A 16,129-nucleotide genomic window follows, 5' to 3' on the forward strand; every position below is an offset into this window, starting at 1 on the left:
GAAAATCTGTGGTGACTACGGGTGGGCAGCTCTCGAATGTGTATGCGTTTCTTCCTGATTTTCCAAGTCTTAACAAGGGAGATGAGACCACGACCTCAGAAGAAGAGAGAACAATGAAATGTTGGCAAACGGGCAAGGGTATGATTACGGGACCAGCTTCCTTAGATGTGCCTTGAAAATACATGTGATGTATTTCCAATAAGTGAGTAAATCCCTCTAGGCCTCAAGGAACTTTTTTTTTTTTTTTTTTAAATAAAACCACTCCCTTTTTTCATTCAACTTCAGGATATTCCAACCCAGCAACCAAGGAATGACAAAGGCCATTGAAATAGTTTTGAGATGATAAAATCATGAGCTGCCTCTGGGAGGCTTGAGAAGGAAATCCACATCCAGTGTGGTTTTGTAAGAGGTAGGACGCCGGGGCTAGCGGAACCCTAGCTGTGTAACTTTGAACAACACACTCAACCTTTGGGAGCCTTGGCTTTGTTACCCATAGACTGAGGATTAGAGTCACCTGTTTATGCCACAAATAACTATTAATACTGAGTGCCTTCTAGGTGCCAGGCACTCTACCGGTGCGTGAGGACCCAAGACACCCAGTCTTTGCTCTCATGAACAGCCCCTCGGCAGGACTGTCCCTTCCCGTCACCCCCTTCATTCACTGCTGACACCGAGGACGGGCTTAGAGCTTTGCGCCCCACCTGGGCCTTTGTGAATCCCTGGATTTCCGTGTTCACGTGGTCTACCCATCCAGGAACCCCATCCTACGATCCTTGCCCCTCCTTGGGCTTCCCCTTCTCTTCTCTTTCTCACCTCTTCCCCCACACTTGAGTATGTTTTGAACCCAGAGAGACCTCCAGTGTCCTGACTCTATCCTCTCTATCAGTCCCCTCCTGGCCTCTCTTTCTGACCTACGGACTCAGAGCCCTGTTCTATGATTCTTATAACTCTCTCCAGTAACCCACGATTCCCTGGCATCACTATCCTTCCGAAGCGTCCAACAACCAAGTCCTAAACCTGGACCCTTACTATAATCGGCCTCCCGGCTTCATCATGCAGACTGAGTGTTGATGGAGGAACAAGACGGCGGCGGAGTTGGGGTTTCCACCAATGTCAAGTCTCTACCGCAGTGCCTCGTTTCCATGGACGACCCTCCCCCCTTTTCCTCCCTTCAGCAGTTTAACCAAAACACATCCACAACCCCTTTTTAATCTCTCTTCCCCTGTCTTAGAGGATGGTGTTTTTCCTCTATCCTCCCCACCAAGCACACCCTCGGGGACCCCATTAGTAAGAATCTCTTTTGACTGTATCTTCAATGTTTCCCTTTCAATTAGTTTGGGCTCCTCGTATACACATTCTTAACTCTCCCAAATTAAGGGAAAAAACCACCCTGATAGTGGCCTGTTGTATCAGTAGATCCCTCCTCCCCGTTCTCCCGAGGCGCACACCCTTGAGTAGTCCCCTACCAGGGGGACTCTAGGCTTGACCATGTAATTCGTTTTGGCTAAAAGGTCATGAGCAGGCGTGGTATAAGCAGAGCCTGGGCAAGCGCGTGCATACTGAGCTTATCTCTCTCGGATTATGCCCTTTGGGAGCCCAGCCACCATGTCTAAGAAAGTCCAGACTGTCCTGCTGGAGAGAATGGCCATGTGACATGTGACAGAGACCCTGGAGCATGAGTGGCCACTCTGGGAAAGAGGATCCCCACCTCTTCGTGTCCCACCCTCCCAAGCAGGTGACCCACCTGCTGCACACAGCCCTGCGAGCGACCTCAGGGGAGACCAGCAGAAGAGCAGCCACATTCACTCACAGAATCCGGAAAAATAACAGATCCTCGCTTTAGGTTCTCGGTTTTAGAGCTGTTTGGCATGCAGCCCCAAATACCCAAAACAACCTCGAAAGCAAAACTCAGAACACTCCCTCCATCTCACACCGGGTCCACTTTCTCTTCTTGTGGCCCCAGCTTTTCAAACTCGTCTACACTGGCCCTCTCGACCTCTGATTTCTCATCCAACGGGCCTTCGTCCGCTGCTTGCGCTCTCCCTGTACTGGTCTCCCCGGACCACCGTCTCCCCGCACGCCACGACCTCTCCTGCTCCTGGTTCTCTTTGTTCCTCTCTCACGATCATTCCTCATCCCCCTCCTGCTCTTTTCACGTTCCTCGGGTTCTGTCCACACAGACTGTTCTAAGCATACCTGCCTCCGTGCCTCCACGCCTGTCCCCCATGCTGGGATAGCCCCATGCACCAAAGTGGGGCCTCGCTCCCCACGCCTCCCTTTTGGTTAATTTCTACTCTTCCTTGAGACTTAGCTCCAGCTCCCTGTCCTCTGGGGAGTCTTTGCTGGGAGCCCCCTGTTTAACTCCTTGCTGGGCTAGATGTCCCCACTCCACACTACACTCTGAGAGTGACTGCATTCATGTAACATGATCTAATTTTTTAAAAAAACAATATTTTATTTATTTGACAGAGATCACAAGTAGGCAGAGAGGCAGAGAGAGAGGAGGAAGCAGGCTCCCCGCGGAGCAGAGAGCCCCATGTGGGGCTCGATCCCAGGACCCTGGAATCATGACCTGAACCGAAGGCAGAGGCTTAACCCACTGAGCCACCCAGGCGCCCCACCATGACCATATCTTACTAATAATGTAGGGCTTCCCAGGGTTTAGCACAGTGTTGGAGTACCACCTGTGCCCAGTAATAGGGACCCAGTAAATGATGTAGGACCGTAGAATCCACATCCCATGGCATTCCATCCATTGTAGGTTTTCATATCTGTATCTATAAAGGAAATGGGCCTTCGTATGTAACTCCTTCTATGTAAGTCACAGGAGTCTGGGCTCTGTACACATGTTTTTGTCCAATCAGTTGGTAGCCTCCCGTTCTCCCCAGTGCCATGGAAAAGGTTTTCAAACATGGCAATGATCTGCTTCTGTGAGATTTGACGTCATTGTCCTTTCTACTCACTTCTTCCCGATACCTGGTGACTGGGGTAGAGGTTTTGTTTTTATAACTGTGTTTTTCGATTCGTTTTCTTCTTTCTGGGTTTCCTACTCCTTCTACTTTGGTTATTTATTTACTTCTAGGGAGCAATGTCCACCCAACTGCCGTTTTAAAATTCCATAGCACGGAATTAGGTACAATTATATGATAACTTTAAAATATATTTTCGCTCTCGTCATATCAATTGTCTCAATTCTCATCGTGTCTTTTTTTCCCTCTTGTCCATGTTATTTGTTTCTTCGAAGAGTCACATTCTTTCATCTTTATTGTTTCCTTCCTCTTATTTTCCCTAGGCGTTCTTTTTCGTTCTATTTCTAGCAGCTTACATTGAATGCTAAGTTCTTTCAAAACCTAATTTCGTTCTGTAAGTTCAATGCTGGGTATATCATTAGTCCCATTTCCTATGTCGTCTTCTTCTTCTTTTTTTTTTTTTTTAAAGATTGTATTTATTTATTTGACAGAGAGAGATCACAAGTAGTCAGAGAGGCAGGCAGAGAGAGAGGGGGAAGCTCCCCGCTGAGCAGAGAGCCCGATGCGGGCCTCGATCCCAAGACCCTGAGATCATGACCTGAGCCGAAGGCAGAGGTTTTAACCCACTGAGCCACCCAGGCGTCCCTTCCTATGTCTTCTTGTGTATTATTTCCCTAACCATTTTTTCTAAACCCTCTCTTCTTATGTTATTTTCCTTTCAGCCAGATACTACATAAGACTTTCCAGTTGATTGATGGCTTTTTTTTTTTTTTTTTTTTTTTTGGTCTTTGGCTTACGATTTCTTACTTTACAACCCTCTGACAAGAGATTATGTCCAATGTCATTTCTACTCGTTTGAATTTATTGACAGGGCTATGTAAAAAATTATTGGTGTTTACATTACACAAAAATAATTTGTGTAATAATTCTGCTTATAAAATACCATCTCCTAATTCTACCTTAAAATTGTATTATCCATATTCTCTAGTCTTTAATTCTTCTTTGGTGCAAAATCTACTTAATCTGTCACAACCTAATAACAGTGAATTTAAACTTTTTGTTGCAGTCCTGTGTGTGTGTGTGTGTGTGTGTGTGTGCGCGTGTGTTAGGATTACAGGGCTTGGGAATCTTGGAGGTCTACTTGGAGGAGTGTGCTGAGCTGTGGATAGTCCCAAGCAGAAAGGGTTAACAATGTGACGGTAGAAAGAGTCCCATCAGTCAGCTTTCTTATGTCCTGTACTTTCCTGGTTGTTGGACTTACTACTCCGTGTTGTAATTTCTTATACGTAGTCACCACCAGATGGGATCTGCCCAGCTCACCGAGTATCTCAGGAGAGACATTCAACAGAGGCCTGCTTGTGGAATAAGTCAATATTGTTGGATTCTCTTTTTTTAAAACCAACTCGAGACTCCTGGCTCTCTAAAATAACACCCGATCTAAGTGCCACCCGTGCTTTGACTTTAGAGATCTTGCCATGTGCTTCCTTAGTGTTTCTCTCTGTTTTTGTGCTGACATAGGAAAGGAGTCCTGTCTACTTTTGGCTTCTTGGAAGCCCTTCCCCATATTGTTCACCCCAGTCACAATTTTCTCGAAACATTTTGTAAACTTCTGTTCTGCGCTCAACCAAAGTGGGAATCTTTGGACTCCCCTTTATGGACAAAAGAAATATTATGCCCTTCTGACCCTCCCTCTTCTTTCCTTACCTTTCCAATTCTTCTAACATTGAAAATCTGATCAGATTATAGGTATGTGTTGTCATGTAACAAATTATCCTAAAATGTAATAGCTTAAGACAATGAATGGTTTAGTCTCAGGACATGGCTTAGCTGGGAGTCCTCTGGCTCGGTCTCTAGTAAGCCCGTAGTCAACTGGGGGAGCATTTGCTTCCAAGCCCCCTTCCCCCATGTGGCTATGGGCAAGTGTCAGACCTCTTTGCTTTTGATAACTCTGCCAGTTAGCAGTTTCTTGCCACATGGGTCTATCCATGGGGCGACTCAACATGGCGGCAGTGCTTTGCTCAGAGCAAGCAAGGGGGAAAGCAAGAGAGAACAAGAGATGGAGAGCAAGATGGAAGGCGGCGTCTTTCCGTAACGTGATCTCACAGGGCACGTGCCATTACTTCTGCTCCAGTCTGTTAGAAAAGTGTCCCGCTCACACGGCAGGGCAGGGGATCTCACGAAGACCTGAACACCCGGGGGGGGGGGGGGTGGGGAGGGGCTCTACGGGAGTCCCCTCCAAAGCTGTGTGTGCAGTATAAAATAAGTCCTGTGTTCTTTTCAACTGTTTTCCCTTCTGTTCCAATATCTGCTCCAGTTATTTAGAAAATAGTAACCCTTTCCCCCTGTTCATTGTAAAAACCTGATGTAGATTTTTATACTTACGTCCATAACTTAATTGCAGTAACAGTCACCATGATTTTTGCAATCATAACTTCCCAATTAATTGTTCCTTCACTAATTCTGACCAATGATTTGAACACTCTTGAAGAAGATCCGCATGGACAGCACTAAGCTTATTAATGTCTTTGAGTCTCTCCAAACCTTATAATGTCTTTCAGCTTCCCTTGTATACGAACAACCCGTGACTAGAAATAAAATCCCCGTGGGTTGCATCAATGTCTTACTGGACTCCAGGTTTTTCTCCACTTTGAATGTTGGCTATTTCAGAAGAGACATACAGAGCAAGCTTGATTTTAACCCCCTTGAATGTTTCCCTTGAGGTTTAAGAATATGCGAGGATATGTATTAATATTGTTTCTTTTTTATTGATCAAAGCTGGAATAAGGAAAATCCTCCTGATTTCCAAGCTCATTTTTTCCCCTGCCAAATTCTGCGCACTTTTATAACCTATTTCTTTTTTTTTTTTTTTTCATTTTAAAGTATGCTCTGTGCCCAACGTGGGGCTTGAACTCACGACCCTGAGATCAAGAGTTGCGTGCTCTATGGGCTGAGCCAGCCCAGTGTCCATAATCTATTTTTAATCAGCTGTTGTTTTCTTTATCAGGAAAGTTTTATTCAGTTTGGCGGAGAGGTCAGGGTCTTGTTCTTCATATACATTATCTTCTTTTGCTTCATTTAAAATATTTTGTATGGACTTATCCAGCTTTTGGCATCTAATTTATGGTTTATCATCTATTTGGATGACCAGCTTTTCTGCAGTTTGCATTCTGCTCTTACCACTTTTAAATGAAAACCCAATTTCAGTTATTATGGATATAATTTTGTGGCATTCTCTTTTTGTGATGACTTGTTTATTGGTGTAATGAATTCCTTCATCTCCTTGGAAATACCAGCTTTATCTTCAAGTTAACCTAGATGAAAAGAAAGACTCTCCTTTGGGGTCTTCCATATTCTTCAGTACTGCGGAATTTCTTCATAGGTCCCACGTTTCTTTGAGCTTTTCTAAAAGTCTTTAGTGTGTTTGTCTGGAAGACTAGAAGGACTGGATTTCCCAAAAACCCCACATCCCGTGATTCATTTGAACACGGAGAGCTCTCCCTGGGACCAGTGCCAAAGGTTCAATCCAAAGGTTGCCAACAACTCCCTTAGGAAGTTCCTGGATCTGAAAATGAAGGAGAGACCAGGAAAAGCTGCAGGTTAGCTAACCTAATTCTTCCCTGGAGTAAGACTGGAGTATAAATCAATCAGGAGGTATAGGTCACTCAGCCTGCTTCTGCTGGATGGCTGAACAAAGCAACTCTAGAGCAGACTGAGTGTTTTCTCATTCACGCTGCTGAATTATTTCTTTGTGTTGGCTCGTATTACAACATTTCCTTCTTATCTTAAGCATCTTCAGGTAACTTCTACCCAAATTTACAGTCCACAGTTCATCTACCATTCTATTTCCCCCCTCATTTGGGCTTTCTTTGTTCACAATCCATTCCCATCTCTTTGGGTTCACTTTTCTTCTTGCTGAAGTAAATCCTTTGGTAGTTTTTTCAGTGAGAATCTGTGAAGGGCAGATGCCCATTGACTTTGCAAATCTGAAAAAGTTTTTCTTTTGCTCTGACTTGTGAATGATACTTTAGCTGTGTGAAGAACTCAGAACAGATTCTTTTTTCTTTCCACACTTCGACCACGTTATTCCACTGTAAGTCTCTGGCTTCTGATACTGCTCACAAGTGGTCCACTGTCGATCTGTCTAATACACTGCTGCAGAAACTGTCTTGCCTCTTACATGACTTTGATTTTTTTTCCTTTTTATCCTTAATTTTTTGCAGCTTAATATGATGTATCTACAAATGATTTAGTTGCATGCTCTGTTTTTGGGTGTTTTTTCTTTCACTATGAGGAAAAAATCTCAGCCAACATTTTTCAACTGTTGGTCTCCTATCCTCCTATCTTCACTATCCTCTTACTTCAGACTACTATTAGACCTATGCTGGAACCTGCTGGAATCTCTCTACCCATCCTCTGGGTTCTGAACTCTCTTTATTATCTACCTTTATTGTGCTGGGTAAAATTCTTGGTACTATTTCTCAATTTGCTACTTTTCTTTTTATGTTCCATACAGAGGAGTATTTTTTTTTTACCTTAGCGAATACATTCTTCAGTTCTAAGATTTATATTAAGTTCTTTATCATTTTCCCTTGTTCTTGTTTTTTTTCTGCCTGTTTTGTTTCATAGCTTTTTTATTCTTTTATGGATGTTATTCATTCATTTATCCCTTTGAAGACCCTAAAATAGTCATTTTCAGGCAGCTCTATTCTTATCATGTCAGCTGGAATGAATTCACCTACTCACTGTTGATTTAAAACTTAATGCAAGAGGGGCGCCTGGGTGGCTCAGTAGGTTAAAGCCTCTGCCTTTGGCTCAGGTCATGATCTCAGGGTCCTGGGATCGAGCCCCGCATCGGGCTCTCTGCTCTGTGGGGAGCCTGCTTCCCTCTCTCTCTGCCTGCCTCTCTGCCTACTTGTGATCTCTCTCTGTCAAATAAATAAATAAAATCTTTAAAAAACAACAACAACAACAACAACAACAAAAACTTAATGCAAGAGTCGGAACCAGATCTAAGATCAGTGTGTACAACCGAGATTGACGTGGGACTCCCTGACCCACTAAGGAAGCCTGGAAAAAAAAAAAAAAATATGGCCTTTCAGGTGGTAACGATCTCCACGAGTACATGCCCCTTGTGAAGGACCTCCTTCACCCATCCTGGAAGAGAAGAGGAAGCCGAGGAAGAAGGGCCTGGTACAGAGCCCCAAACCCTACCCATGGATGTGAAGTGCCATGCAGAGACAGTAGTTTTGTGTGTTGGCTGCCCCACTGTCCTTTGCCAGCCCACAGGAGGAAAAGCAAAGCTTACAGAAGGATGCTTCTTCCTAAGGAAGCAGCATGAAAGCACCCTGAATCAAGGTGAGTGGGAAATCATTCCAATAAGCACTTTTTGGATAAAAAATATGCTAAGGCTTCCACCTGGGCCTCTGGCTCTTAAAAAGCCAGCTACCTAGGGAGGTGGGAGAAGCTCTACATGGTGACCTAGGCTGGAGAGAAGGCCCCCCACCCTGCTCAGTGTTTGAATCCGGACTTTTTTGAAATGATCCTGGCTTTGGTCTCCTGTCTCTCACGGGGTGCTTTCGAACCCGTCAGCTTTGCTCACCACTTGTCGGCTATGATTTCCGAAAAATTTAGAGTCCATGAAAGTACTTATTCTCTTTTTGAGCTTGGCTATGTATTTGTCCTGTTCTGTTTTTTACATCTTATCATTGTCACCTGTAGAGGTAAAGAGGAACCCAGAGTGTGAACTTAACCCAACTTTGACTCGAGTCCTGCTTCTAAACATATAATTTATATGGGCAGTTCCATCTCCATTCATGCCTTCGGTGTCTCTCCATCTCAGCAAGGTGTTCTGAGTCCCGCAACAACTTCAGAGGCTGCTTGCAACAAGCATGTGTCAGATGCGGTTCCTTAATTGTGAATTTCTATTTTATCACCCATTTTGAAAATCAGCATAATCATACGACATATTAGCATCCCAAGGGCAGCTTTTATCTACATCTAAATGCCGTGGGAATCTTTGACTCATAGAGATCATTTCAAGGGATGTGACCATTATGTTAACCTACTACCAGTGTTACGTTATTTCCAGCTCGCAGCTCTTACTTACACTGATTTGCTTGGTTCTCTTAGGCAGAGATATTTACTGAGGACTTTGCTCCTGGTCCAGTGCTGCCCTGGGGCTGGAGGCCACCGAGCGCACAGGGCATCCACGGAGGCTCCGGCCCTCGGTGCACACTTACATGGTTACACAGAAGTGTAATAGTTGGAACAAAGGGAAAGCATAGTGGAGAGGGCGGGATGTCCTGCCGACACCCAGGGAGCAGATCTGAGGTGATGGTCACTGCCATATCCTCTTCTTGCCATCCCCCAAGCACCTAGGTGTCACTGCAACCTCTCCCCTTTACTTCCTTGGCCCCGGGGTTCTCGCGTACACGCACGCGCGCACGCGTGTGTGTGTGGGTGTGTGTGTGTCCCTCCTTATGCTTTGTGGCTGGAAGGTATAAACCTTGCAGACAACTGCCTTAGTTCCCCACTGTCCTACTCTTTTTTTTTTTAAGATATTATTTATTTATTTGACAGAGATCACAAGTAGGCAGAGACACAGGCAGAGAGAGAGGGAAGCAGGCTCCCCACAGAGCAGAGAGCCCGATGTGGGACTCGATCCCAGGACCCTGAGATCATGACCTGAGCCGAAGGCAGAAGCTCAACCCACTGAGCCACCCAGGTGCCCCACTGTCCTGCTCTTAAGGAAGGACTCCTGTCCAGGGTTTAGTAGGCGGTGCTAGGAGCACAAAACGGAGGACACTGAGAGACAAAGGGCTCGTGGCTCCTATCAGGAGCTAAATCTGGAGTCCAGTGGCCAGCGAGGCTGAGCAGCAGGCATCTACATTCTGATTTGAGGAGAGCCTCCAGGATCATGCAGCGAGGCCGACGGGGGCTAGTCAGCCAGCCCATGCACACTGCGACACGGAGAATGCCAAAGAGTGGAGAATGCCTACAAAGATGTGGCCAGAAGTAGCACGCTAGGAGAAGGAGCCCTTCACCACTCCTTTTCTGCTCACTTTGGCAGCTGAAGGTGAGACAACTCATCCGTTCCCACCAGCATGCTTGTCCTATTGCACGCAAGAGAGAGGAGGGAGTTTTCGCGTTTCTAAATTTTGTTTCGCATCTTGCCAATCTTGTTATGTAGGAGTTCTGAGAAGGGACTCCCCACTCGATACATACCCTTCTTACAAGGAGGCACTCTCATATTTTTATTCTGTTCTGTTTCCTTCTATCACAGTCTATTTTATTTAAAGATAGAAAATCTGCAAATTTTCATGAATGGATGAATGGGTGAACAAAATACGATCTCTATCTATTTATCTATCTAGCTATCTATCTCCATGATGGATATTTACGGAATGGAATATTGTTTTACCTTAAAAAGGATGGAAATCCTGTCACATGTTATCCTATGGATAAGGTTAAGGACATTACACTAAGTGAAATAGCCAGATACTGGCTATTTCAAAATACTAAAAGTAAGTATTGTATGCTGCCACTTGTTATATGAGGCACCTAAGGGTCTTCGCATTTGCAGAGACAGAAAGCAGAAGGGTGGTGGCCAGGGGCTGGGGGAGAGGGGAAAGGGGAGCTATGGATGGTTATGGAGTTTCAGTTTTGCAGGATAAGAGAGTTCCGGAGTTGGACGGTGGTGCTTGTTGGTGACTGTACTTAACACGACTGAGGTGTATAAATAGCGAAGACGGTAAATTTTATGTTAGGTGGTGTGTGTCCTTGTTGTTTTAACCCCCACATAAAACACAATGAGGTCATTGTGACAAAGCAAGGGGGCTCTGAGGGGCCCTGACTAAGGTGGGGTCAGTCAGGGAGGACTCCCCAGCAGAAGTGGCATTTAAAGCCAAGACCTAAGGGGTGAATGAAGTTAACCATGGCTGGGAGTGGAGGCTCCAGGCAGAAGAAGCCTCCTGACTATGAACAGGTTAAGCCTTATCAAGTTCTGTGTGGGTTCCTGCTGTCAAACGGCTTCCTGCTCTCAATCCCTTTCCACCTACACACTGATCCAGATTAATTTTCTAGAACACTGTCTGGATCATGCCAGTCTCCCACCTTCCTGGTTAATCCTTCCAGAACGTTCTTTTTGTCTGCTGAACAACCCCTCTGCCTGCTGCTCAAGGCCCTCTCCTCCCGGCCCCACCCTGGCCAGTCAACACCCCGCTCCCCCCGCCCCCAGGTGAACCCTGGCACCAGACGTCTCTGCGCCACAGTCCCTGGACACACCTCTGCTCTTTTAGGTGCGCCCTCCTTTCCACCCCCCACCCCATGTCCCCGTCCCTCTTGTGCCTTCGACCCCCTCTCCACTCCCTTTCTGCGGTCTGCGGTCTGGTGTTTAGCTATTTTTTAACTCTCCCTCCTCCTTCCCCACCTCTACACACACCCTTCCCCAGGGAATGGAGCCTTACTCGAGGTCAGAGTCCCTGGTGCTCAGAGCCCTGTTCAAGGGCCTAACAACACTTCCCAGGACCTAACAGTCATGGTGATCCTGAGTCCCCAAGGTCCGCAGCTCTCACCAGCCCGGGGCAGCTGCTGACCTGAGGCTGCTGTGTGCCAGGAAGCAGCCTGTTTACCCTCCGCCCTGAGCCCCTCTCCAGCACCTTCCATCTCCTCCCGACATTCTTGAGCCGAACCTCTCCTGACCAGGCCCTCCAGATGCTTAACAGGATTATCTGCCTAACAGCGCAGCCCTCCCAGGCGGGTGATTTTATCCCCGGAAAAGCGAGGGCAGGGACAAGCATGAAGGCACATTTTCCCAGAGGCCAGAGGACACCCTCTGGGGCTGGGGGTGGGGGCCTGGGGGGATGCAGAGGACTCAGGGGGCTGCCCCGCCTCGGGCCTGCTCTCCTGAGAAGCCCAGCCAGTGGTCTGACCTGGAGCAGGGCTACCACCACAAAGCTGGGGTTTGCACCGGGATCTCGGTGACTGGCAAAGACCGCGGGGCTGTGGGGCGGAGAGGAGCGGCGGGGGCGGAGTGGGGAGGCGCGGGGGCGGGGGTGGGGAAATCCACCTGGATGCCATCAGTCTTGCCAGAGTAAACAGAGCTGACAGGAGTGCTTGCCGGCAGCCTGGTACAGGTTAGGGGGGTCACCACAGCGGCCTGGTGACCCGCCTGCCTGAAGGTAGAGACGCTCTGGAATCTGTCACAAAGGACAGAGCTGAAAGCTCATTCCTCGTGGAATGAACCCGTTTCCTGGCATTCCACACAACGGGGAGCGAGGATGCTTTTAAAAATGTCTTAAATGTAAATCTGAGCTGGGATCAAATACACACATTTAAAGCAAAACAAACAAAAGAGATTCACCCTCGACAACCTCAAAGCAGGATCCCTAGTCTAGATGTCACTAGCCATAAAAAAAATACCTTCCTCAGAGCTCTTTCTTAGTTTTCTGGAAGCGGGAGGGTTTAGAAAGCATAGCTGGACGTAGCAGGAGAACCTACCAATTGATTATCTAGAACTCTCCATCACAATGGCAGGGCCGAACTCGAGCAAAGGTCTTTTATTAATATCCTATAATATCAGGGATGGAAACCTCTCTGTGTCTCTTGCTAAGAGCAAACCCTGCAAACACTCACTTCTTAGTGTGACTGTGAAAGTGACAGCAGTAGCATAGTTAGCATACTTCCAGCACTCTCCCACCAGCTAGACCGAATGGGACAGAAATTGTGGAAAAAAAAAGTTTGAGTAACTCACAAGGAATTTTGAATCATCGGAAGCACCAGCAAGACGATTGTTAATCCCTCCCTTCAGCAGGCGGCGGGGGGGGGGGGGGGGTGGGAGGCTGGTAAGTGCCTCAAACGGCGAGAGTATGGGATGGGGGGACCACCCAGACGCTGAAAGTCACAGCCACGGTGACTTCAGCTCAAAGACCCACACAAACGGTTTCTTTCGGAAGAAAGCCAGTCACCACCCAAACCTGCCTGAGCCCTAGCAAGATGTCCGGCTGGTATGTTTTGTGACCTTGGGCAAGTCACTTCACCAGCCCTGGTCTTGTTTCTTCACCTATAAAACAAAGATAGTAAAACCTGGGTGCCTTCGGGGTACTCCTGGCACTAATGAAGGCTTGTAAAGGGCTTTGAGATCCCCAGGATGAAAGTCTCTGCACAACAGTAAAGCCTGATTATTATGCTTCGAACACGACATTCCCATGAAAACCCTGGTCAGGCTCTCACCCCACCTCTCCGTGAAGATTTAATAGCAGAGAGTTGTAATAAGTTCGTGAAGGACAGAGACCTCCATTACCGATACAAAATACGCCGCAGCGAGCTAGTATATTAAGGCTATTATCATGAATAATTAAGCCAGGTTCTACTCACAGATTAATGAACCAAGTGTGTGTTGTGAGGTAGTGGGTTTTCACTGTGGCTTCCTCAACCCGCTCACGTCACGAAATTTATTTATCCTCCGCGGGTCCCTCAGCTTGTGTGGAGTAGCAGGTTTACCCCACCAAAGAGGCTGGCGGAGTAAACTTCTGAGGGATGCTTTCATGCCTACTGTAAGAATAAACCCAATTAGAGGTCTCTTAGCACAGATGAAGAAGGTTCATTAATGATAATGAAGGGCTGACCTACCCTGGGCCCCTAAGTTTGTAATTAATCTTGCACAGACCTTCCAGCTTGCATATATTGAAGAATATCAAAGTCATGCACATTGCTCCGGGCTAACACACATGCTCGTGGAAAGGAGAAGTGCAGGTTCATGCGCAGACATCTTGGCTGATCTCGGACAAGGGGATGCTACGTCTGACGGTGCATTCGCGTTCCAAGGTAGAGCCATAATTAGATAAAATAAAAGCCTTTAGATAACTCACAGGGCCCGAATATAAAAATCCGTAATTTCTCAATTCATTTACGACATTAAAAAAAAAAAAAAAAAGATGTCCGGGGGAAGGGACGGAGTGTGGATTGTAAGAGAGATGGCCAAGAGGAATGACAGACTTTCACGTGAGTGTATCGATCAGTGGAATGACTTAGGCTCTAACTGTCCAAAACGAGTTTCAGCAAATATCCCGAGGATTCGTATTTACATCGTAGGCTCCTTTTTCTGGAATTTCCATCTTGCCCCGTGCTTTTTAAAAATAATGCCGCCACTGGGCGCCTGGGTGGCTCAGTGGGTTAAAGCCTCTGTCTTTGGCTCAGGTCGTGATCCCACGGTCCTGGGATCGAACCCCATATGGGACTCTCTGCTCAGCAGGGAGCCTGCTTCCCCCACTCTTTCTCTGCCTGCTTCTCTGCCAACTTGTCATCTCTGTCAAATAAATAAATAAAATCTTAAAAAAAAAATAATGCTGCCACTGGAATTGGCCAAGGAAAGGTAATTAGCAACACCAGGGTGCAGGGACTGTATACAGTGAGAGAGAAAAAGAGATTACTTTCTGCTGGAGATAAGGGTCACTTGTAGATTTCTGGAATGCTCTTTGAAAAGGAGAGGTGCTGGGTAACAAAAGAGAGGTGCTGTGGCCATGAGGTCTGTCTTTGCTGCTGGGAAACTCATCTGCAACTCACCTCGATGGCCCACATACTGGAAAAAAATTACTGAGGCCATTCAGGACAGGTAAAGTAACTTTCAAGGGAACCTGGAATTCTTTTCCTGACTCAAAGCCAAGTTTTCCAAACATGCTGGGCAGTAGTCCTCCTGGATGCAAGGACCTCCACCCACTCACCCCCACCTCTGCCTGGGAAACTCCTACTCATCCTCTAAGATGCCCGTCTAAATGCCTCTTGTTCTGTGAGCCTTCATCAGTGTTTGCAGGTCGAAGTATAGGATTCCCCCTTGATGCTCCCCCATACTCAGCAAACAACCTCCTGGGTGGTGCAGCACATCCCATGGGGAGGATGGCAGAATCCACGTCCCCCTAAAGGCGTGAGCCTTGGAGCATGGCAGCCCTATCTTACTCACCTTTGTTGTGGATCCAGCAACAGCAGTGATAGGACAAAGTGCCTGGCGCCTGAGACATGTCCATTTTTTCTAAACATAAACATTTACCAACCAGCGTGGCACCTGGCACTGACCCGTCAGAGTACATTCTGGCTGTGAACAATCCTTAGGGTTGTTCTGGAATACAGCCCTCCCCAGGCTGCATAACAGACACTGAGTGTTTATTAAAATAAATTCAACTGCAGCCGGAGTTACCCAGCCCGGCTTTTACGGCCCCAGGGCTAGGTATCTCCATTTTCCCACCTGTAAAATGGGAGAGTAATACCTTCATGATGTTGTCGTTACAGATCTAAGTTGGGGCGTCACGTGAGAAAGTGCTTCATGCTTAATATACGTTGATTCTGAACGTGCCTATGGCTAAAGTCGCCATCTATTAAGGCTCTAGAAAAGTGGCCCTAAAGTTATCCTTTTAGTATATGTACTGCCGAAGCGAGCACTAAAGTCACCCTTTTAAAAGGGATCATATCTTCCAAGCCATTAGGGATCCTTTGGGGAGTTTGGCCTGGACCCCTTTCGGGGAAGGTCAGATTCAAGGGTCCGGGTGAGGTGGTGCTTCTGTGACCAGGTGGCCCAGCCTTGGGTCAAGGGAACCGGTCTGTTTAGAGATAAGCAGTGCTGGTGGAATGCCGCCTGGGTCAGAGCTCTCCCAGGGGCACAGGCTCTCCGACTTTGCCGCACACTAGCGTCAGCTGTGGGCTTTTAAGACTGCAGTCCAGGCTGACCCAGGTGGATTAAATCAGAACCTCTACGGGTGGGACCCAGACATGGGTATTTTCTAAAGCCCCCTTGGAATATTCCAACAGGCAGCCAGGGTTGGAAATCCGGAGCATAGGGGGTCACAGACTTCGATGCCCACACAGGAGGCCCGGCCGGTCACGTGACCAACCTGTCGTAAGACATTTGGGAGGAGTGAGGACTGCGGTTGTCTGGAAAGCACCTGTCCTAGTTGCAGATTTTCAGCTTTAAAAAAAGAAGAACGCACCGTTTGAGCCAAATGCAACACAGCTGTGAGCTGGACCTGGCCCATGGGACATGGGTTTGCAAACCCCGCCGGGCGAACACTGCCTGAGGCCTCGTGGGGGGGCTCTGAGCTTCGGGGAAAGGAAGCTGGGCCTCAGGAAGGGCTGCAAAAGCCATCAGCTGGGTCTTCCCCAGTCTTCCCCCT

This window comes from Enhydra lutris, unplaced genomic scaffold (assembly GCF_002288905.1).
Source record: "Enhydra lutris kenyoni isolate GAN:26980312 unplaced genomic scaffold, ASM228890v2 scaffoldscaffold29, whole genome shotgun sequence".
Classification (NCBI taxonomy): domain Eukaryota; kingdom Metazoa; phylum Chordata; class Mammalia; order Carnivora; family Mustelidae; genus Enhydra; species Enhydra lutris.